The 23691-nt window shown below is 48.0% G+C and overlaps 1 long non-coding RNA gene across 1 annotated transcript; it reads left to right on the forward strand.

Annotated features, from left to right (window-relative positions):
• The first annotated feature begins 1022 nt into the window (after nt 1–1022).
• Nucleotides 1023–17373, forward strand: LOC147829103 (uncharacterized). The gene is made up of 3 exons (XR_015449694.1): nt 1023–12823; nt 13071–13326; nt 15132–17373. It is a non-coding gene; the product is annotated as an uncharacterized LOC147829103 (long non-coding RNA).
• The last annotated feature ends 6318 nt before the right edge of the window (nt 17374–23691 follow it).

Here is a 23691-nt window from a genome sequence, read left to right on the forward strand (position 1 = left end):
AGCCGGAGGTTGCCTTCTTCGGAAACTAGACCACACTGGCCCCCTGGACGTGGCGCTGGCCTCTTGCAGCGCAGGCCAGCGGGGAACCGGCTCCGCGTTGCGGACTTCGATGCAGCAGGCTGTGCGGGAAGTGGGCACGCTCAGCGCACGGCTGTGTTTGCAAAGCACGGCCTCCCGCTCCGGGCCGTGCCCAGGTCCAGTGGGCTTTCCTCACTCGGGAGGGAGCTCTGGGCGCACGACGCTGGGCTTTGCGACAGCAGCTTTGCCAGCTTCCTGGTGATCTCGGGGCGAAGCACTGAGCACGGACATAAAACCCAGAGCTGTCAGCCCCTTCCTGCTTTGGCGACGGAGGCGGAGACTGTCAAGGGCGAAGCAACTCCTCAGGGCAAACCGCGGGGCCTGCACGCCCTCCCCACAGGCTGGGCTGTCTGTGCGTTCGTTCCTTCGTGCCAGCCACCTCCAGCAGCGCCGTCTGAGTCTGCCGGTCAGTGTTTTATGGATCCAGGCCAACAAAACCAAACCACAACAACAAGGCGGCTGCTCAGGAAGGGTCAGCCCCACTCACGCTTCCCAGTGGCGCGGAATTTAGGAGGCAGCAGAGCAAACCCTTATCAGAAAGCTGTGAAACCTTGCAAGACCCAGGGCGTGTAGTTCTGGTGACCCCTCTTGGAGAAATTTCTAGAATATGACCGAGAATCTCCAGAATTTCTAGAATATGACCGAGACAAAAAGTGGATCGAAAGCATTGAAGTCATTTAAGGTAGGAATAAGACAAACTATTATAAGGATTATGGTAACATAAGAGAATATTAAAATAATGGGATGTTATAAATAATGTGCTGCCGGACTAGCAGTAATGGAGTAGGAAGGAAGGACAGGGAGAGACGTGCTGGGGTATAAAATGCAACATTCGTTTTCTTGTCTAGTGTGGAGTTTAAAAATAAGGTGTAAAACTGACAAGTGATGTGTATTTGTGGGACCTGGGGATGGAGAGATGGGAGGGTGGGGAGGGGAAGGGGAAAGGAAAATGATTAAGATGCTATATGGATATGCACCTACTTTCCAAGATGAATGCAGTTATTATGCATTGCAAACATATGCCATAAAAATAAACTAAAAATTCTATTATGTCAAAAAGTAAATGGCAAATAAAATATCTCTCTCCCGAGAAAAGAAAGTATGAAGGGTTAAAAGATGTAGGGAAAGAAAATAATATGCTAAAATGATTGAAAGCAAAAAAGGGAGCAATTAGAAATATCCTAACTTCATATTGACTTTATTTAATTTTTTTTTATGTTTTGGAGGGAAAGGGATATTTTGCTTACAGTTTGTACAGGTTTCAGTCCATAATCGACTGGCTCCAAGGCAGAGATGGCAAATAAGCATCACAGAGGAAAAACAGCATGGTGCGCACAAGGTAGCAGAGGTACCAAGGAAGTTTAACAGCATCTTTTACCCCTTTTTATCTTATTCAGGCTACTGGGATCAGGGCGGTGCCAAACCAGTCGTGTGTAGTGGTTTAGTAGTCACACACCCTTAGCCCCATTATCACACATTCCAGATTCAGCTACTTCTGAAAAAGAAAGCTCCACCTCCTCTGCATGAGGCTTTGGAGGACATCTAGACTCAAACCCTAACACTCCACCCCTGGGCCCCCAAAGACTCATGTACATTTCTTTACACAAAGCATCTAATCCACCTCTAAGAGCTGCCAAACTCCTAACAGTTTCAGCATTACTGAAAAGTCCAAATCCCAAGTCTCCTCTGAGATGGAAGGCAAACTCTTAGCTGCAAGCCGCTGTACAAATGAAGAGAAAGTTAAACACTTCCAACATTCAATGGCCCAAGACAGACATTACCATTCCCAAAGGTAGAAACAGGAGGATACAATGGAAAGGGACCAAAGCATGTCCAAATTCCAGCAGGCCAAACATTACATTCCACAGCTCCGCTTCCAGCCTCCCCAGCGATCTGTGGCAAGTTGTGAACTCCAAAGGGCTTGGGTGGCTCCACCCCTGTGGCACTTCTGGGGGTTGTAGCTCCCATGGCTTCCCTCTTGGGCCAGCTCTGCTCCCTCCTTGCAGTTTTCCTTGGACGATCCACGTTCCTGGCTTCTCCACACTTCTGGGGTCTACACTGCACCTTCAACTTCACACTCACGGCTGCACACACGGCCCTCTCAGGGAAACACTGCCTGGCCTCCCAGGCCTTCTTCTGAGATCTGGGTGAAGCCTTCCTGACCCCACACTTCTTGCATTCTGCATGGACCTAAAACCAGCGCCACGTGGATGACGCCAAGGTCTGCTGCCAGCTGGAGCTGTAGCCGGACTTCCTTCTCTCTTGGCTGTAGGGTCCAGTGACTATGAACCAAATGCCAAGGAACAACTTCCCTAGGCTGCCTCCATTCTGGAACGTGGTGCTCTGGGGCTCTCTCCTCAAAGTACAATCTTTCACTTTTACCACTCTGAGACTGCAAAGGCTGGAGTCCTGCCGCTTCTTGTGATGCCCTCTGGCCATCTTTCCTATTCTCCATTCTTTCTCAGCAATTACGATCTCCTCTGCTCTATTTTTGCAGTCCACAGCTTTATTAGAGCTTCTTTTTGGGCCAAACTCAAAACATTTTGAATCATTCTGCTGGGCTCTTTGCTCTTGATTCTCAACATAGATCTGGCTAAAAGCCCCTAACAGTAGCTGTGCCACTGCCTCAATATTTGACTGCCTTAAAATCCCTTCTGCAAGATTAATTAGTTCAAAACCCCCAATCTTAGTCTCAGGAAAAATTTCTGGACACGAACAAAATGCAGACAAGGCATAACACATCATCTGGAGTCCAACAGCCAATGCAGTCCTTCTTCGAAGCAGAAACCTCCTGAGCCTGGTCTTTATCATCCTTCTGGTCTTCTGAGCTCTGACTAGAATCTCCCATACAGAACAGCCTAAGGCATTCCAACATTACTTCTGTAGCCAACATCTCTATTACTTTCTGACTTCTTCCCCTTCCCACAAGCCAGTTTCAGAGGCTCTTGAGCCACATGGCCAGGTAATGTCACAGCAACAACCCCACTTCTCTAGTACCAAGTTTCTGTGTTGGTAACTTTCCTCTCATTGCTGAGACAAAATACCAGACACTCAGAGTTGGAGGGGGAGGGGTTTATTTGGCTTACAGTTCATAGAGGTTTCAGTCCGTAATTGGCTGGCTCCAAGGTAGGGATGGCAAACAGGCATCGCAGAGGAGAAACAGCAGGGCGCACACAAGGGTAACAAGGGCTCATGTTGACTTTAAAGAGAGGATTAAGTATGCTATACGAAGTTCTTAAAATAAATTTTATTTTATTTTATCCCATTCCCCCCTCAAGTCCCCTCCCCTCCCTGTGTACAGAAGCTTTGTTTCCATTTTTCCTCCTATGTTCACTTTTTATCTTGTCCTTTCCTTCTTTCTCCCTCCCTCTCCCTTGTTCCCCTTCCCATCTGAACATTTTCTTCCCATTCCCAACATCTATTATACATTTTACTCCACTTTTGGTTTCTCACAACAGAGGAACAATGCAGTATTTAAAATGTGTGTCTGATTTTGTTATGTAAAGTTTTTTATGTTTCATAAAATAACTAAAAATAAAATATAAGAGTTACAAATTAGCATAAAAATAACATGGAGAATAAAAATCATACTCATAGAACATATAAGCAATTGCTGCAGGTAGTCTAACACAGACTGCATGGGCAAGATCTCAAATATATATATGTGAGGAACTATATCTGCCTTCTGATGGCGAAGGTGCTTGTAGTTCAATATCCTGCTTTTCACTGTGCAAAGGGTAATGTCTCACACCAGGCTTTACATAATGTAATGGATTTTTTAGTTGAATTAAGTCAACTGTTGACATGCAAAATTGTTCAAACCAGATAATTTAAAACTTGAAGAAGTGCATTTGGCCAAACAACCAAAAGCTGTCCATTTACAAACACCAGTCCATGGTACTCAACATGTTTATGTAGACTTCTCAGTGCTCAGGGTATTACTGAGATGATAACTGAACTCGATTCATCTAGGATTGTTATTCCTGTTCCATTCTGTGTGGATTCCATCTATTTTCAGTGAAAAACAAAACAGATGCTTTACTGAACAGCGTCAGCAAACAGCAGTAGGTTCATGCATTACACTCTCAATGCTATTTATGTAGGAGAAATACCTAGGGCAGCTGGGGGTTCAGATTGAAAACATAATTCAGTTGAGGATTTTGCTGCTGTTGTGAACCTTAGAGAGTTCACTCCTTGAATGGCATCACAGCCCTGAATTACAGCCTCACTTGCTCATTGAATTGCATGCATTGTCATTCCTGATGCAGAAGTACAGGTCTGCAGACTGAGGAAAAGAGAGGCTTCCTTGACTAGAGCTAGAAAATTTACCTACTTGTCACCAGCAAGGAAAATTATTGTAGGCAGACAAGCAAATTTTCACTGAGAGATTTAGGTGGCTCTCAAGGTAAAAGGGGCTTATCATTTTGAATTTCATTGGTCTAACACATGGTCCATCCTACGGCTCCTATTGTCTTGGAATTACGAATACAATAAATTATTAAAATACATGAATTCAGATTTCAATCACATTAATGCTCATTCAATCAGTCTTCCATTAATAATGGTACATCAGATGAAATGCAAATGATAAGAAGCAACATTAATCACGAATTAACAAACTTTCTTTGCAAAAATACTTCCAGAAATTCAGCTAATTAATTCCGATCCATTCATTCAGCTAGCAACATATTTTTTTTTTTTGGTACCAGGGATCGAACTCGGATCCTTCCACTTGCGAGGCAGGCAGCGGAACCACTGAGCTAAATCCCCGGCCCTAACAACATATTTTTGGGAAGATCTATCATGCACCAGTCACAGTACTGGTGTTAGGGCAGCTTATTAAGGGGTGTAAGATGCTGCACTGGGGATGGAACTGGACTGATCATCACCACAGAGAGACATCTACATAGTTTAAGTCAGCAGAGAGAGGAGGAGGAGGAGGAGGAGGATGGGATGTTAGATCCCGATGCACCCATCCTCAAAGGGAAGATGCACGGCTCTGTTTCTCCTTAATGTTTATTCCTAGGGGTGTTCTCCTCAGATTAGGTGTGCCAAAGCCACCCCTTCCCGAGAGGGGCTGCTTAATTTCTAGGCTTTGGAGATAAGCGAGCGACAGAGCCTAACAATACAGGAGCGAGAAGAAAGCCAAGCCAAGGCCTCACTGGCCCACAAGCTGGCCTTCTGCTTATGTTTCATTAGAAGGACTGGTCCCGTAAGAGGCTGGAGATGGGAAACTGAGGAAAAGGGCTTAGTAAGTGGGAAATGGAACAGCTTTACAAAGCACCACAGTGAGCCCGAAGACAAAGCGAAAATGAGAAAGAAAGCTTTCAGACACACAAACTTGGGTGTCAGAGAGTGCACTGGGCCCAGCAATGCTGGAAACTCCACCAGCTCCAGCTCATTGAGCTGTGGGATCTCAGATAACCCTAAGCACAGGGGCACAGGCAGAGGTGAAGAGGAGAGAGCTCCCCATGGGCTGCTGCGAGACCTTCCAAGAAGCTTTCCAAGAAAAAGGCCTAAGGAAGGAAAGCTCAGATCCTAATAAACGGCCTAGCTGAAAGGAGCACATAGAGACAGCATTGCATTGCAAAAGAATAGTTCTCAGCTTGTGCAACTCAGATGCCTGACATGGAGCATTCAACATAGCACATTTAGCAAATAACTGGATTTACATATTTTATTAGTTTGTTTTCTCTTTGAGCAAATAACCAACTTTCTACTTTTCCACCAAACTGCTTTGCCGAGATAGTGAAATTGTACCAAAACTTTATGTGGTCTACAGAGATGGCTGCTTTGGTTTTGCTGAAAGTGAAGTTCGAGGTGTCCTTGCATTATATGTGGAAGCACACCCAGAGGGTGGTTGTGTCTGAGTAGGAAGGCTAAGCTTTGCAGGGTAGCAACAATGAACACGGTTTCTTTTTCCCTGTGCCGTGTGTCCATCCTCCTGGGCTGGTCTTGGGCTGAAATTTGCGCTCACCCACCTGTTGACCCTTCTCAACCCATGCTCCCCTGAATGAAGGGTCTGGGGAAGGAGAATGGGAAGAAGCCCACATACCTCTGACAGCTCCTGCCTATAAGGCACTACTGTTACTTTCTTTTCATTCAACTGGCAAATCATGCGGCAATGCCTGAGTCCAAGGGTGCCAGTTTGCTGGAGCGAGAGGACAGAAGACCAGCGAGGGTCACACAGTGGATGTTCCTGGGACGTCCTGTCCGCACCAGCTAAACTGCAAGCATCGAAGGGGCTACAGTCTCACAAGTGTATTGGATCTCAAAACTGTCTTTCTATAGTCTAGTAAATCCTCCTAGTCAGGATATGGTGACATCTCAGATCTTGTGTGTCATTTTGGTGTCTACTAAAGGCATAGGGACTGAAGGGATCCAGTCCCTGAATGGTTTTGGAATTTTATGAGTCATTGCATCATTATGGAAAAGAGTAGTCAGTGCTCTATTTCATTGAAGCAACTATTGATCGAGACACATAAACATGAGACAGTGAACCCTAAATGCAGCGCGTCAGAGGCGAGGAGGGGAAGAGTGACGTCCAGGTCTTGGGGCTCGGGGCCTGTGGGCCTCTGACCTCTGGGAGAGGGTGAGCAGGGCTCGAGGAGACTTTCTTAGCAAGCGAGAGCTTCAAGAAAGGATAATTGGAGGAGGTGTCACTCAGAGTTTACCTGGTCTGCACACCACGAGAGGCCGCGGAGGGAGGAGCAGCGGGAACAGGTGTGGGTCGCTTCCCCAGCCCTGCACCGGGCACTAGTACGTCTTTGGGGAGTTTACTGAGTAGGAATGAGGTGACTAAAAGTTAAAGGTGAACAAGCCTCTAGCCACACGGTAGATGTCTGGAGACGTTAGCTGGATGTGTAGAAGAATGTGAGTGCTGACAAAAAGCAGATGGAGGCCAGTTCGATGCTGTCGGGGCCCCCAGCTCTGGGTCCGCATGGAGAGGACGTGGCTGGAGCCCGGTGTTTCTCACCCCTCCACTGAACCTGACGGTGCTGGGAAAGAGCTATGGCAGCAGGAGCGGGCACCAGGACGCTGTCCTTGCTGCACACCCCTTCCGCCCAAGCCCTGAACGCCTCCCATCTGAGGGAAGACGCTCCCCCCACCCCAGCCCTGGCAAAGGTATCACATTCTCCAGTCAGTCTACTTGAATAAACAAGAGGAGTTGCTCCTAACCTTTTCGTAACAGCATCGGGCTGCTGCTAAACGACTTGAAATGTGGAGTGGGTCATGCATCTTTTATTTGGAGAGCATTTTCCCTTAATAATTTTTGCTCTGAGCTTTTGGCAATCTTTGCAATTCGTCATATTTATTTTTGCCCTTGTTCTCAGCCCACAGATGTTGTCATCACCGAGTGAAACCCCCAGTCTAGAAATTTGGGCCAAAATTATGATTTCTCTTTTTCACTTTTTAATGTAGCTTCAGAACTGTTTATTATTTCAACATCTCTTGCTAAGACACCAAGAGTTTGGGGAAAAAATAGCCCTTAAATCAAATCAGCTTTAAAGTAGGTCAGTTTCAGCGCTACTGTAATTGTGTTTGACATTTTGCTTTAAACAAAGCTACACGCTACTAACAACTTAAATAAACCTTGCTCTTAGGAGGTGGATTGAAAAATGGACCTGTCCCATCTCGAGGGTGACGTTTGTTTTGCTAGCTGAACCTGTAATAGAAGTGGGTGGGGAGGAACTTACAGGAGCAGAGTGCCCATCTCTACAGCTGTCAAATGGGTTTCCTTTGGCTCGCCTCTGAGGCGGTGCCTCCTTCAGGGTAGACAGAGAATTCCCCGCTGCAGCCAAACCCTCTTCCTCATTCTTCTTCAGAGTTTATTTCCTTCCACCAATTAATTGCTTTTCAATGAACCGTCCCAAGTACTCTTTTCCAAAAAGAGTGTCTGATATATTTTGAGATGTTCTGAATCTCTCTCTGTGTCCTCACAGATACGTATAAATCTGCAGTCAGACACTGAATCGCTCCCTTTTGTCTAAGGAAGCAAGTGCCCTGTTTTCTTTTTCTGGGTGGGGGGGCCTTGAACTAGATTTATGTTCTACTTTTTCTGTTTTATACTCTACCGTAGGACAATGACCTGCACATTTGTAGATTCTTTTCCTTTAAATATTGGCATGAGTTTGCTTAAAAATGTATCCTGAATGGTATAGTTTAGCACATTCTAAGCACTGAACTTGAATATTTTAAAATTCTTGCTTTTAATTTTTTCTTTGCTGTTTGTATTTCTCTCCTGTTTATTCTGGACTCTCCTCTGGCAGGTTCCTTATTCAGATGACGGTTCCCTTCTCCCTGTCATTTCACCATACCCTCTTCCCCCTTTGGCTCTGCCTTCTCCAGTTTGTTGTGTGACTGACTTAATTATTCAGCATTACATTATATACAGCTCCAAGCATTTTAGTTCTTCTATTTTTACTTTGTTTTTTTGGGCCCTAAATTAAATTGGTTTGGTTAGGTAGTGGCCCATTTACAAATTCAGATATGTTGCTGGAAAAGGGATCCGTTTGCTCTCTTCTTCTTCCTCTTCCTCTTCTTCCTCCCTCTCCCCCTCCCCCTCCCCCTCCCTCTCCTTCTCCTTCTTCTTCCTGTCCTTCTTCTTTCTGTACCAGGGATCACACTCAGACCTTTCGCTTGAGAGGCAGGCGGCACCACTGAGCCAAATCCCTGACCCTCTATTCTTATTATTTTAAGTGTACATTGCATTGTTTTTCACCATCCCCTCGCCGTGATGACTCCATGCTTCTCCTTAATGGAAGTCACTGTGGTCTGCTGAGACTGTTGAGGGCATCCTAGAGGTCTCCTCTGTATCCCCCTGAAAATCGCTTCCACAGGTGACTCCTTGCTCTGCCCCTTCACCTTTGGCACACACATTTTTAAAAAACTTCTTGTTTGTTCACTCTTAACTCACCCTTGAGCAGAGAAGGGTGTGGGAATGATCAGTATTTACCAATAATAGGGATGATGGGCCACTTCAGGGCCCCTCTAGTTGTCTCTCCATCGGTCCCATTTACGGGTTGCTTCCTGTCTGGGCAGTAGCTCATTTTTATCCCACTCTTTGGTTCTGTATCTCCTTGAGCCAAGTTAAAATTATATATTAAAAACCATATTTTCAAGTGAAATACTAGTACTATTGGTCTTTTTATTTTTGACTTTGTATATGGCGCTATGTAATTTAGGGGACTCTATTTTCCAGCATGTGTTGTAGTAAGATAAGCTAATGCTTGACTTTCACACTTTTGAATTCTGAGATGTTTAGTCTCCACCCAAATTCCATAAGCAGTGTTGGGATGGTGTCGTTCACAGTGATTTTGACGGTGCTGGTGCTGGTGCTGGTGATGGTATCAGGGTTGGTGCTGGCATGAGCTATCACGAATGCACTGTGCTCTATAAACATTGGTAGGCCAGTATTGCTGCAGTGTGGTGACTGAAGCTTTTTGGGGAAGATACCTAGCAAGGGGATAGCGGGGTCATATGGTATTTCTAATTTAAGGTTTTAGAGGAATCTCCATACTGATTTCCATAATGGTTGTACTAGTTTGCATTCCCACCAACAATGGAGAAGGGTTCTTTTCCCTACAGCCTGGCCAGCATTTTTATAGTTTGATTTCTTGATGATTGCCATTCTTTCTGGAGTATGATGGAAGTTTAGCATTGTTTTAATGGCCAGAGATATTGAATATTTTTTCATATATTTGTTGACCATTTGTACTTCTTTCTCTGTGAAGTGTCTGTCTATTTCTCTTACCTATTTCTTGACTGGATCTTTAATTTTAGGTGGTTGAAATTTTTCAAGTCCTTTGTATATTCTAGATATTAGTCCTCTGAGGAGTAGCTGGCATTTTTTTTCCCATTCTGTAGGTTTTCTCTTTTGTCTACTGATTGATTCTTTTGCTGTACAGGAGCTTTTTAGTCTGATATAATCCCAATTGTGGATTCTCGATGTTATTTCTTGTGGAACTGAGGTTCTGTTTAGAAAATCCTTTCCTACACCCACGTCTTCAAGTGTTTCACCTGTTTTATCTTCCAGTAGATTTAATGTTTCTGTTTTAATGTTTAGGTCTTTGATCCATTTTGACTTTAATTTAGTGCACAGTGAGAAATATGAGTCCAGTTTCAGCCTTCTGCAAACAGATAAGCAGTTTCCCCAGCATCACTTGTTGAGTGGGCTGTCTTCCCTCCAACACATGCTTATGGCCCTTTTGTCAAAGACCAAACAGCTGAATGTGTCTGGGGATGTCTCTGAATCCTCTATTCTGTCCCATTGATAGGTGTGTCTGTTTTTGTTCCAGTACTGTGCCATTTTTGTCACTATAGCTTTGCAGTATAGCTTGAAGTCTGGTATTGTAAGGCCTCCTGCTTTCCTCTTGTTGCTCAAAATTAGTTTTGCTCTTCTGGGTCTCTTCTGGTTCCATATGAATTTTACGACTGTTTTCTTTAGTTCTGTGGAGTATACTGTTGGTATCTTGATTGGGACTGTATTGAACCTGTATAACAGTTTTGGGAGTATGGCCATTTTGACAGTATTAGTTTTGCCTATCAAGAGCAGGGGATATCTTTCTATTTTCTGATATCCTCTTTAATTTCCTTTTTCAGAGTACTGTAGTTTTCTTAGTAGAGGTCTTTGTAGCAGTTAATTCCTACATATTTCATTTTTCCTGAAGCTTCTGTGAATTCTATTGTTTTCATGATTTCCTTCTTACTGAGTTCTTTATTGGTGTATATAAATGCTAATGACTTTTGTGTGTTGATCGTGTATCCTGCTATGTTGCTGAAGTTGGTTATTAATTTTAAGAGTTTTTTGATGGGATTCTTTGGGTCTTCTATGTAGAGTGTCATGCCATCTGCAAATAATCATGTACTGTTGTAAGCTTCTTTAAACTCATGTTAGAAAGGATAAAAACTGAATAAAAAAAGGAAGAAGCCTAAATTAGTGACAGAATACAAGGAAAGGGTCAGATCACAAGTAACCTGTCGTTTTTTCCAGAAAGGAAAATTCTGTACAAGCTAGCTTGTTCTCATCTCTTTTTTGTCTGGAAATGGCAGAACTTAACACACCAAACTATACCCTTCCATATCAATTTTTTTACTTCACCATTTACCTTTTTCCCTACAAAAGTAATAGCACTAATTCTGTGTCTCTCATTTCTCAGTAAATTCAGGGATCTGCTGGCAGACCTGGAAGGGCTAAGAGGTATCTGGGCTCTGGAAGAAATGGGCAGCTCGCTCTCTCAGGCCTTTTCTGCAAGTCCACGAGAGGCTCCTATTTTCTAATCACTGGCTCTTCCACAGGGGCAGCTGGAGGTAACTCATCTCCGATCAGGCTGGCGGGTTGCTGAGAGGTCATTCCACCAGGGAGGTCTGCTGGGCTTCTGCTGCGTAAGCAGCTTCATCTTGCCCCGTCCTAGCCAGTTTGCATTTCACTCTTCTTTTTGTTGGGCTGGGAGAATAATTCTCCGCCGGAAGTAAATATGATACATGTCTGAAAGTTCACACAGAAAAATAACAAAAATTTGGAATAATGATAGTTAATTTTGGTAAAAGGGAGTCTTTTTTCTCACCGTGGCTTGCTTTTGAAGTTCTTCAACGGTCCTGGCCCCATGAACACAGGCTCATTTTTCTAAGTGTCTCAGGCACTGTGCTTGGAAGTTGCACTGTTCTGACTACTTCCGGAAGTTAGCTGGATTTAGACAGAGTAGAGGAGCTCGAAAAGTCAGTCTGACAAATCATGCAGGGGACAGATGGGACGTGTGGTTACCACAGGGTGGGAGTTGCTGGCACTACTCCAGAGACAGATGTGAGTGAATTAAAGAGGAAAAAACCTCACAAACTTTTTGTATGGAAAATTTCAGACATATACAAAAGAAGGCAGAATTATAATAAACCCTGTGAGTTTTGAACTATGAATTTGTGGCTGATTTTGTTTCATCCATGCTCAGCCTACTTTTTCCTCCCTGTTTGGATTATTTAGAAGCAAACCCAGAGATGTACCTTTGTCAAGAAGGCATTAGCAGATAGATCTGTATCCCTTGTTTTGAATTTCCTGGTCGTGGGACTCCGGTTTCTTTATGACCACAGCAGCCATCCTGGGCTCCAAACTCACCTTCCACAGGTAGGGCAGAGTCTTGAGGTTTGTCATGAGGGATTTTTGAAAATAGTACATTGTTCCCAGGAGCAAAATCCTATCATTCATTGTCCAAGCTTAAAAGTATCTGTTGTGAGAGTTACAGAACTCTGCCGGAGGTTTAGGGAAGGCAGGCGCCTGTTTGTCTTTCAGAGAGGTATTAACCTAGGCAGTCCTCCCTGTTTCCTACCAGCGAATGGATTTGTTGGTGGCTTAATAGAGCAAGCCATGAATTCCTATTCGTGTTATTCATTCTCTGAGCGAGTAGCCGAATATCTATTCTGTGCCAGGCACAGCAGTGGATGAGACCAGCAGGGTCCCCGCTTCCATGGGCTTCTGGTCTAGAGGTGAAAGTGAGGGGTGGAGTCGCTGGAGAGACATGAAGCATCCACAAGCCCTGAGTCACCAGAGGGCATCAGCTGTAAGTGAAACGTCAAGGACTGCTGCGGGGGCAGGGCCATGGGTGGCCTCATGGGGTGGCCTTCCTGTTCTGATTCTGCCTCTGTCACATGTGAGGCCCCGACTGCAGCGAATTCCAGCCGGGGACCCGGGGCTCAGTTCAGTCTCACCTTGAAAGCCCTACAAGTACCTGGCTAGGACTCAGCCAGCCAGCAGGTACCCGCCCCGCAGTGAGCCCCTCCGCCTCACTGAGCAGGAGAGCGGCTCTCCGCCCACGCTCAGCTCTCTCTGTTCCCAGGGCGCCCAGCCCACGGGAGGGAGAACTCTACTGTCCTCTCATGCAGTGCCTCCAGGGCTGGGGTGGAGGTGGGAGTGGGGCCAGAGTCCCTTCCTAGGGACCCGCTATGGTCTAGGCATCCTTTTCCCTCCCATTGAGTCTCTTTCTCCCCTTCCTTCCATTTAGGAGGACGCACAGAGTCTGGAAGCAGGGGACGAAAGCCGGGTTCTCACAGATAAAAATATCTCCCCAATCTAATGTTTTATTTGCCTGTACCTCAGCTCTGGGAACTCAGTCGCCGCTATTGTTTCTGTCTGGGTTGCTGCTGTGTCTTCCATTTCCTGGCCGGTGTGATAAAGCCCACGCTGCCTTAGCAGGGCGAGGGAGAGATTAATGTGTTCATCCACGTGTTAAAACCTGGGATCTGGAGAAACGCTGTGAAGTAAGTAATGCTCGCCTTTCACAGTCACCCAACAGGTCAGGGCTCTGTGCTGGGTTTGTGACAACTCCGAAGACGAAGCAGAGATATTTCCTGCCTCCATGGATATGACCAGATAGATATAATACAGATATAGATATATATATGCCCAATGTCAAATAATCCGAAAGTAGAGCCACATGCAGACGCTGCGGTTTAATTCTCGCAGCTGTGTTGGTGCTGCTGTGGTTCCTGTCTTACATATAGAGAAGTAGCACTATGGAGAAGTTAATTAATTTGTCTATGCCACAACTAACAAATGATAAAGGCAAGAGACCACCCCAGGTCAGAATCCAGGGCCCACGTGGGGTGTGAGGCTGGAGCCCAGGAGGAAGTCCCTAAGTCCACGCTCAGTAGAGGTATCGGTCCGGGGGGCTGGACAGGGCGGGGCAGGAGGCGTAAGGCTGACAAGCGGGCATCCAGGAGCAGCAGCAGCGATCCTGCTGCCAAACTGAGAGCAGCACAAACGTCCAAGTAGTCCCACTTTGGGACCAGGCCAGGCCTGAGCTCATTTCTGCCCCTGCAAATGGGGCTAGGAAGGCACCTGTTGTTGGGGACCTCGCGGGGCAGGGGCCATTGCAGCATCTGCAGGGGCACTGTCCAGGGAGTCAGGTGTTGGGTCGGCGCAGCCCCTGTGGTGGATCCTGCAGGTGAAATAGTGCACACGGCCGATACCACGGAAACCAAATGCACTCTTCACTCACTACCCACAGGCACTGGGTCCAGAAGCCACTGAGCGTACCAGTATCTGGGGTGTGCACATTCCTTATGTGAATCAGGACACTATTTGCATGCAACCTACACAACTTACCTATATTCATTAAGTCACCTTTAGATTGTTTATAATATCTAATACATTTTAAATGTGACATATTTAGAATATGATGAGAAGAAAAAAAATCTGCCCTGTCCATGGATCTCTTAAGTACCTGGAATATTGAAATTAGGCCAATTAAAATAATGGACCATAAGTGTCCAAGTGAAAGAGTCACACATCTATTACTTTAAACCAAAAACTAGAAACGATTAAGCTCATCCAAGAAGTTGTATTGGAAGCAGACACAGGCTAAGAGGGCAGCCTCTTGGACCAAAACAGTCAAGTGGTGAATGCAAAATAAAAGCTCTTGAAGGAAATGGAAAGTGCTTCGTCAGTGAACACACGAATGTCAAGAGGACAAAACACCTTTACTGGCGATATGGAGAGATTCAGTGGTTTGAACAGAAGACCAAGCCAGCCCCAGCATTCCCTTAAGCCCAGGCCTAATCCAGAGGAAGGGCCTCATTCTCTGGAGTTCTCGGAAGGCAGAAGACAAGGTTAAAGCTAGCAGAGGTTAGCTCATGGGTTAGAAGGGAAGAAGCTGTCTCCACAACATAAAACTGCAAGGTGAAGCCAGGCATGATAGCACATGCCTGGAATCCCAGGACACCGGGAGGCTGAGTCAGGAGCATCACTAATTTAAGCCCAGGCTGGACAACTTGATGACTTATCAAGAGTGTGAATAATGCACGTTATTCAGAATAAAGTGTCCCTTTTTAACATTCTCATTTGCATATATGTGTACATTTATGAATCTTAATTCACAGCTAAGCTTCTAAAGGCAGCAGTTTCTTGTCAACAGTATTTAAATATATTCAAGCAACTTCTTTCCCTTCATATGAGAAGCACACTGCACATCTTTGTTGTGGCCTTTTGTGATTCAGATAGTCAAACTTCCCTTCGCAGGCACAGAAAACGCTTATACTTTATCACAATTTTCGCACTTTGCTAGGAAGGACTTTTAACAATGATGATGATAAGAAAACCGTCCGTCTGCAGTCAGTTGTTGGTGAAAATCCTCCTGGAGACCATTTGGAAGCCTTGAGGAAGGACTCTGTTCTTCCTTCCATCAAGTAACAATAATTCTGGTGAGCTAAAATAGCACTTTTATTCCTGGAGCTCAGATGTAAAGCAGTGCAAAATGTCTATCTTGACTCATGGGCACCAGGGACCTCCCGACTGCTGATCGTGGGCAGCAGGGACTGTCCTTTAGGTTTGGGAAGATACAACTTTCTTCCCACCTGAGGGCTCTGCCCAAGTTTGGGGCCCATTATCAGGGCAGCTGAGAACTGTGTCATATGCCCTCCTCATCACAGATATACCCAATCTGTCTACACCTGTCCTGTGGCCTATGTCTAGATGTCTCCCAAAGTCTCATGGGGTCATAGATGGGGCTTTTTGGAGGTGGCTGGATCTAGGGTGTGTGACACTGGGAATAAGGGTGTGTGATTGCTAAATTAGTCCACCGATTTGTTTGGCATCATTTTGGGAGTGGAGAATGGGAAGGGCCAGCCTGGGTGTGAGTGCTACCGGCTCTAAGGATGGGTGCTGCAGACAGAATATAGGGGACGGAAAGGGGACTGCTGTACCCAGGTCACTTGCTGCCTTCTGCCTTCTGCCTGCCCTGCCATGGACTGTTTCCCCCCTGCGATGCCCCTCTGCTGTGCCACCCTGCCTTGGAGCCAGCCCTCTATGAACTGAAGGCCCTCCAAACTGTGAGCCAAAATAAACCTTTCCTTCTTTAACTTTAGGTGTTGAGTATTTTGTCTCAGCAATGAGAAAAGGAACTAAGACAGCATGTGTCCTAGGGTGCAATAGGAATGGGAGTCGGAGAATGAATGGGACTGCGCGGGTGGGCGGGGGCCGGGGCCCAGCGCAGAGTCCTGCCAGTCGGTCGGAGTCACCTGAGCCTGAGTCTTCTGCAGTGTGTGCCCAGGGCTTGGGAATGGAGGCTAACACAGTCGGTGTCTGGGTTGGTGTTCTTCCATACTTAGCATCTTACCAAAAATGTATCTTTCAAAGCTTCCTTTGTTATTTCAAGACTTTTGCAGATGGGATATCCCTTTATGATCTTATATGACTCATGGAGAGATTCTCATCTATGACTTAGGGCACAATGCAGAGGAATCACTTCCCTTTTTAGTGGTGCGTTTATTATGCACTCGCTCACCAAGAGCTGTACTGAGCCTGTCTAGTGCCTCATTGGAATCAGGACCAACAGGGATGTAAACTCAGTGAGGGAAAAAGGCAGATGAATTGGAGATAGAACAGTGTCTCAGGATATTCCAGGAAATGTTGACCTGTTGGAAATACACACATATATTATACATACATGCATGTATATGTTTCATAAACATTCCTTGGAAGCAAGTCAAAATAGTTGAGATAGCCTCTTTCAGCTTTCCCTAAATATTTGTTGCTCATCTGGATATGGGTTTACATGATGAATAAAAAATAAAATATAAAGAAAGAGCTGGGGATGTAGCTCTCTGTGGAGGCTCTGGGTTCAATCCTCAGAACTGCCAAAACAAAAGAAACAAAAGCAAGAACACAAATTGTACATCGATCACAGAGAATGTAGAATTACATGTGAATTTCAGATAACAAAAATTTAAGTACAAGTGTGTCTCATGCAATATTTGGGTCATCCTTATATTAAAGCATTATTCGTTGTGGGTCTGAAGTTCAAATGTAACTGCAAAGCTTCACAGCCTCAATCAATGATTGTTTCACACGAGCAAAACATTTAGCCAACACATTTAGCATGTACGGGACCTGAATTGGATTCCCAGGACTGAAGAAAAAAAGAGTAAGCAAAAACAAAAAGTGAAATGAGTTAATGTGCTGTCTTACCCAGGGTCAGGGCACCCGAGCCACCCTTCCCAGGAGAGGAGATCTAGCTTCACCAGCAGGTCATGGCCAGTCCCTGGCTTTGCTAGTTTAGGGGTGTGTGCATCTGAAGGCAGGAAGGGCAGACTATGAAAAGACAAGGACAGGGTTATTCCATTGTTATTCTCAGAGTTGAGTGGGAGAATGAGAGCTTGATGATGAGGGAAGCTCATCTGAACAATTTGAGATCCGGCGGATTGGTTGACGGATTCATGCGGTCATTGTTTCATTCAACAAATAACTGTTGAGGCTCCGTGTGAACGATCAGACTCTGCTCCTTGCCCAGTGGTGGAGAGAGAGAGAGATTGCAGAGGGAATTACAAACAAGCGTGGGGGTGGGCAATGACGGCGAGCCTTGCAGAGCTTTCCATGCTAACAAGCAGCCTGCTGAGGCACGCATGCCATAGGTTCGCCACCACTTCCCTAGCGGGAATGCTAGAGCCCCTCTGAAACATGACGAATGCAAAAACCGAGATCTCAGGAGGAGACAAAAATCAAAATTTGACATCAAGGCCCACCACTGTGCTGGTCCGTATTGGAGCCTGAGGCAAAAGAAAAGGAATAATGGTCTTGACTTTCAAAGCTTGGTATTCTGTCTGGAACGGGTTTTTGATTTCTTAAAACATTTGCTTCAAAATGTTTGCCTTCAGCACAGATTTTGTGCCTGGCAAGTCGCCTCACTCTTCACCTACTGAACCTCCTGCAAGAGCAGGGTCCGGGGGCTCATCTCGGGGGTACAGCTGCCCTCTCAGGGATGTTCCCCCACCCTGCTGCTCACTGGAGGCAGCGAGTGGGCTGCATGAAGCGGCAGGCAGCAGAGGATGGCAGGCTGCAAGTCAGCCCGGAAACACTCCTCCGGCATGCATCTGTCCGCTCATCCTTTCAGCACGGCGTAGGGGCCAGGGCACTGACCAGCCAGGCTCCGGGTCTGCGGCCAGACCACAGGTGTCATAGGCTGGTGCTCATACCATCACTTTCCCTTGCAGAAGTGGCTCTGCACCTCCCTCAGCCCCTGGGCTTAGTGTCCTCCTTCCATCCCTGGCAGCGCTTGGCCGGCAGAAGCAGGGAGAACACGGCTTTTACACATACCAGGGCCAGTTGCTGCTCTGTCTGGGGGAAGCCGGTTTCCAGCCCCACAAGACCACCCTGCCATCCTTATGCTCTGGCTTCCACGGGGGCACCAGGAGGCAGCCTGCTCCCCAGTCGCCCTGGCCCAGGTCAAGGTTGGCTGGCAGAAGCGAGGCCGAGACAGGGCAAGCTCTGGGTGCTCTGCATGGCTGGGCTGGAAGGCCGCTCCCGGGCACCCAGGGCAGTGGTGTGCTGCTGCACCACTGAAAGCCCCTCGGCACCTTGAGTGTATGTGAGAGCCAACAGCTGAGCAGCACCTAGTGAGGAGACATTTAGACCTTACGCCTAGGGCCTGCTTTCCTTCTGCAGCAGGAAGGCAGGCGAGGAAGAGAGGAGAAAGAATTGTGTGGAGTTCAGGGTTGGATTGCCCCAGAAGGACCTGGGCTTGTTCTAAGTCCAGAATTTGAGAGAAGGATGGAGAGAACTTTCTTCCTCCGAGACCAGGGAACACATGTTCCCAGATTCAAAGGGCAGAGCCGCAGTACACAGCTCATGTGTTATTCATGAGCCATCCCACTTCTAGGTTTGAGGGACAGTTATTTATAGCATATAATCCTTTTTACAAAATGACACTACTCAGACTGCAGGGTGAATTACATTTAAGCCAAGTGTCCTGAGTCAGATGGAAATCCTATTGAGGATTCTGAACGTATATAATGTGTGCTTGAAAATGAGTATGTCTAACTCGTATTTTTGCCACATGTCTTCACAATAGAACAGGTTTTGGACAGCCAGTCCCAGTGGTGAGCTATGGCTAAGAATGGAACAGCACAACATTTATTTATATCTATTTTAAAACAGCAGGAAAAGCCTCTTCAACCTTTCTATTCCCACCATGCAGCAGCTGTCTGATGCAGAATGCTACACGAGGCGTCCATCTCAATTGCTTCCTGTCTCCCAGTCCAAGCACCCAGCGGGCACCCCATTCCCAGCTGACGCAAGCCAGGTATGTCAGATTCAGCCAGGACAGGTCACTGTCCAGGATATATGGCCACCTGCCTCATGCACACATTCACACTGCTGCATGCAGATACGGCTCTGGCCAGTTATTTCCACTGGCATTCCTTCAGAAGAGACAAATGTCAGAGCAGGTGGAGAGCTTGCTCAGGGCTGGGAGGGGACCCAGGACAAAGGGTCAGAGCAGAGTCTGATCCAGTTAGGCTGGTATCATCTGAAGAGAAGCCTTGGCAGTGGCCATGGGGCTAGGGTGGATGGGTGGCCATGTGGTAAAAAGCGGATTCTGCTTATAAGCTACGTACATGGCTGCTTTCCTTTGTTTTAGCACTAAAGAGGCACATCTTTGACCTGCAGGCAACCTCCTGTCAGGTGGGGTGGGAATATTCCGGTCTCCACTTTCAAGATGGAAAATAACCTCTGCATGATTCTCATTTTAATTAGAGAATTAAGGAGAAGTGGATCAATCCAATCAACATCTATCACCTTAGAGCAGGCTAGGATGCATGTCTATTTGCAGTATTTCTCAGCAATAAAGATTTCAAGAGAACGGGCCGGCCAGACGCGCCTCTTAGATGCGTGTGCAAGGCTGCGTCCGGCCAGCTGACTGTCGCTGCAGCAGCGTCTGCACGAGAGCGGGGGAAGGGGCTTTCTCCCCACGCTTGGATGTTCAGATTTTTCAAGTCCATAAAATAATTGGAGAATAGCCACGTTAATAACTATTAATAATTATCAACATGCAGGTACATAGGCGTCACGTGAACGATACGTGACTCAGTTTCTGTGAGGCTGGAAGAAGGGACAGATGGTTGACACCTGACTACCGCTTCAGAGAGAGGGCGTGGGCTGTCAGCCAGGCCAACGGGGTGACGAGTGACTTAGGGAAGACGAGTGAGGCCAGGGAGCAGGCCTGGCTTCCATGTGGTGTCAGCTTCTGTGGGTCCCTCGAAGGACCCCGCCTTTGTGCAGAGGCCACACAGAGGCCATGTCGTCCTTTGGGAGGAAAGGGGCAGAGAGGCAGGGTAGGAGGTCAGAAGGACCATGGCTCTCCTGGCTCAAAGCGTTCGGCATTCAAAGCATCGCCCTTTGGGGTCTCACCTGAGCCCCGAGCCCTCAGGGGAAGTTGCTCTTGGATTGTCCTGGGCTCCGAGTCTTCCCGCGCCGGCCTCTTACAGAGAGACAGGAAGGAAAAGGTACTGCTGTAGTCTGGAGGTAATCGGGGTCTTAGACTAGAAAGTGTGTTTACAAAAGGCACTCCCTGCTCAGTGCCACTCCCGGCTCGCGTTTCCTGCCAGAAGTGGGTCTGTGGGAGCAGCACCCAGCCCCGGCGGGTCCCTGCGGGTCCCGGGCAGCTCCCTCCAGATCTGACCCGCCTCAGCACACGTGTGCATCGGCACTTCAGGGTCACACGTGTGGGGTCTTCCGCGCAGCTCTGGCGACGCCGTCCCCATGGACACCCGGCGGCGCAGTTGCTCTGGAACGTCTGCCCCCTGAGGCCCTTCAGGCGGCTGCAGCAGTAAGCAGAATGGGCAAGGTCTCATCCGGGAGCCTTCCTCGGGGCAAAGCGGCCGACACCGTCAGAGACAGAAGCTGGCTCTAGAAAGGAGTAGAGGTTTCCATGCACCGTGTCCATGTGGTCTTCTCCTACAAAAGAGTCTTTTGTGGCCTCGTGTTCTGTTTTTCTTGGTGAAAGGAAAGAGACTTGAGTATGTGAGCCACATGCTGTTCAGGGATATGTTGAAAATATGGTTAAAGCTCGTTCTTCATGGCGAAAATTCTCGAGCAGAGAGAACCCATCATTTCCCGCTGAGAGAGCAGGGAAGAGCTATTCGGGTTGGCCTCCGTGTCTCAGGACGCTGCGGAGTGAGTTCTCATCCGGGCCCCGGGGGAAGGCTGGGGCGCCCGCGTGGCAGGCTGGAGCCCACAGGGTCTGCGTGTACAGGGGGTGCAGGGAGGGCGGCTAGTCAGAGAATCGCATCTGCGCTGTGCTTGGCTTATGTCAAAAACGAGGATGTCAGGCGAAGATTAAATTGAAAATGTGTCCTGGCCGCGTTCCCGCTTCCGCCATGAGGGACGCAATGGGAAAACCGGGGCGGTCCCGAGAATGGCAGCGAAGGGCTCTCAGGCCGGGAGACCCCAGGTGCCCGCGCCTCGTCACGTGTCCTGCGGGGTTTCGGCTTCAGGCCCCGAGTGCGCCCTCCTTTATTGTGCGTACATTTCTCACGGTGCTAAGGCGCCACCCTCAACGCTGGTGGCTAGGGTCGCGGAGACCCGACGCCCGCCAGGCCCGAGCTAGGGCCTCCAGCCTCGCCCGTGACGCTTGCATCCGAGAGAACGGCCACCAGGTGTCGCCCTCTCCCTCGGAATGGAGGCCGCGCTTCCTCCTGCTGCACCGCTGAAATTGAAACGAAATTTTCTAGATTTCAAGGAAGCCGTCCTTTCCAATAATAATGAGATGGTCATTAGCAGCGGAAGTGGCATAAGACTGTCCCACCATTTGGGAAAACTATGATTCCAACTGCGGAGCGCTGCCAAGGGCGTTCAGTGAGCGCGCAGACCCTGCCGGGCTCCCGCTCCCGTTTGCTGGGGCCAGCGAGGGCCTGGTCGCCTTCCCCCGCCGGGTGCCCCTGTCCCGCATGCTCACGGTCGGCTTCACAGTCGCACCGGGCCTGCGGCGCCCCCGACACACCCCTGAGGGCGGCTGGTGGGCTTTCCGAGGTCCAGAGAAGATCCCTGCTGGTGCAGAGTAAAGGCCCGAGGCCTCCTGGCTTCCCAGGGGCGAGCACTTGGCAGGCGTGGGCAGGGGGCTGGAGGCGCCTCCCGCACCCCTCAGCGGGCCTTGCTCACTCGCGAGCCGAGGGCCTCTCGCGGCCTTTCCAGAGCCAAGTCCAAAGTCAGAGAGGTTCCGGAGAGCCCGTCTGCCTGGCCCCGAGGCCGCGCCTTTCACCACACACAGAGGTCTCCCTCGTTGTCTCTGGCTCGGGTGGCCAGCTCTTAGGGAGAGGGAGGGAAGGCCAGCTGCAGCAGAGAGGATTGTTTCTGAGGCGAGGCAGGAAGCGAGAGCGCAGAAGGAAGATCCGGTGCTCTTTCCAGCTCAGCCCTCTGCTTGGGAGGAGGGTTCCACACTGAGGACGGACACGGCTGTCCTGCTGCCACTCAAGATAAGGTGAAATGAGCTTGGGACAAATGGCAGTGCCATGTCAGCCAGGGCTTCCCTGTGCCACTGCTTCCAAGCTCCGCCTCCAGAAAGTCTTGTTCATTTGTAGGACAGACTCCACCTCATCCTCTGACGCCATTGGTGCTTTCCTCCTCGGGCAGAAGAGATTCTTCATGGCAGACAGGAACAAGAACCAACTTCGTAGTTGTTGGGCTGCGGTCCTCGGATCTGGGCTGGTTGGCAGTCAGCTCTAAGTTAGAGGTAGCATGTCCCGGGTGTGGAGGGCCTGCCGTAGGTTGCAGATGCGATTCGGCAGGTCATTCGTATGAAGAACCATGACACATGGCTGTAGCCTGACTGTCACGTTGTGGAACCCACGGTGACTCGCACAGTAAGTGGGGATTTTCCCCCCTGCAGCTTCATTCTGTAATTTGGCACTTGCTGCACGGCCTCCATATTAGTGGGTGCCACAGCCCTGCATCATTAAAAGGGGTATTAGTTTGTGTTTAGTAGAGGCTAAATTGGTGACATATAGTTGTGATTCTGGTAGTGAATCTTCACGTTGCCATGACAACGATACTATATCACGTTTGGTTATCTTGGGTGTTTCTGGAAGGAACCAGGTCTCCGTGAACTCCCCATTCACTTTGGAGACCCTGCTAACCCACATTTATGCGTGCTGAGTAGAATCAGGCATGTTCGGGCTGCGTTGCTGAGAATGCATCCAACTTCATTATTGTGTCAATTTAGTCCATGTTCAGGAAGCATTAGCGCTGAAGTAAAATAGACAATTAGGGAACTGCAAATGACTAATGCGTGCACACTGAGCAATTAAGAAAATATTCTAAGTGCTTGTCAGAGCTCCAAGTTCTCCATACTCCGACACTGACCTCAGGGGTCTACACGTGAGACTTGGCACACACACACATGCTCATGCACTAGCGCACACTCGCACACCTGCACATGTGCATGCACACATTTGTGTAAGGCAGAGATTTGCAGGGAACAGGCCCTGCCCCATAAGCTATGTCTGGACCCATGAAGTGACAGCTGGCTCTCTCAGAAGAGAAAATGCAGATCCCAGTTTGGAGGAGCAAAGGCAGGCCCTTATTCTATCTAACGCTTTCTCTTTACATAGCTCTGTTTCTGTCCATCCATTCATTCATCCTTGGAAAATGGTGGAGCCCTAGTTGGAAAAGCACTTGCAGCGTGCGTGTGTGTGTGCCTGGCTCGTGTCTGAGTATGGCGTGTGTGCGTGCATGCGTGTGGTGTGAATGCAGGTATCTGTGTGGTGCGCACGTGTGAATCTATGGCGCGTGCGCGTGCACACGTGTGCAGTGCATGGTGGATGAGACGGTGAAGGAGGGAAGAAGAAGCAAAGAGA

Source organism: Heterocephalus glaber, unplaced genomic scaffold (assembly GCF_053883595.1).
Source record: "Heterocephalus glaber isolate CG9 unplaced genomic scaffold, H.glaber_assembly_v1.0 deba00000768, whole genome shotgun sequence".
NCBI lineage: Eukaryota > Metazoa > Chordata > Mammalia > Rodentia > Bathyergidae > Heterocephalus > Heterocephalus glaber.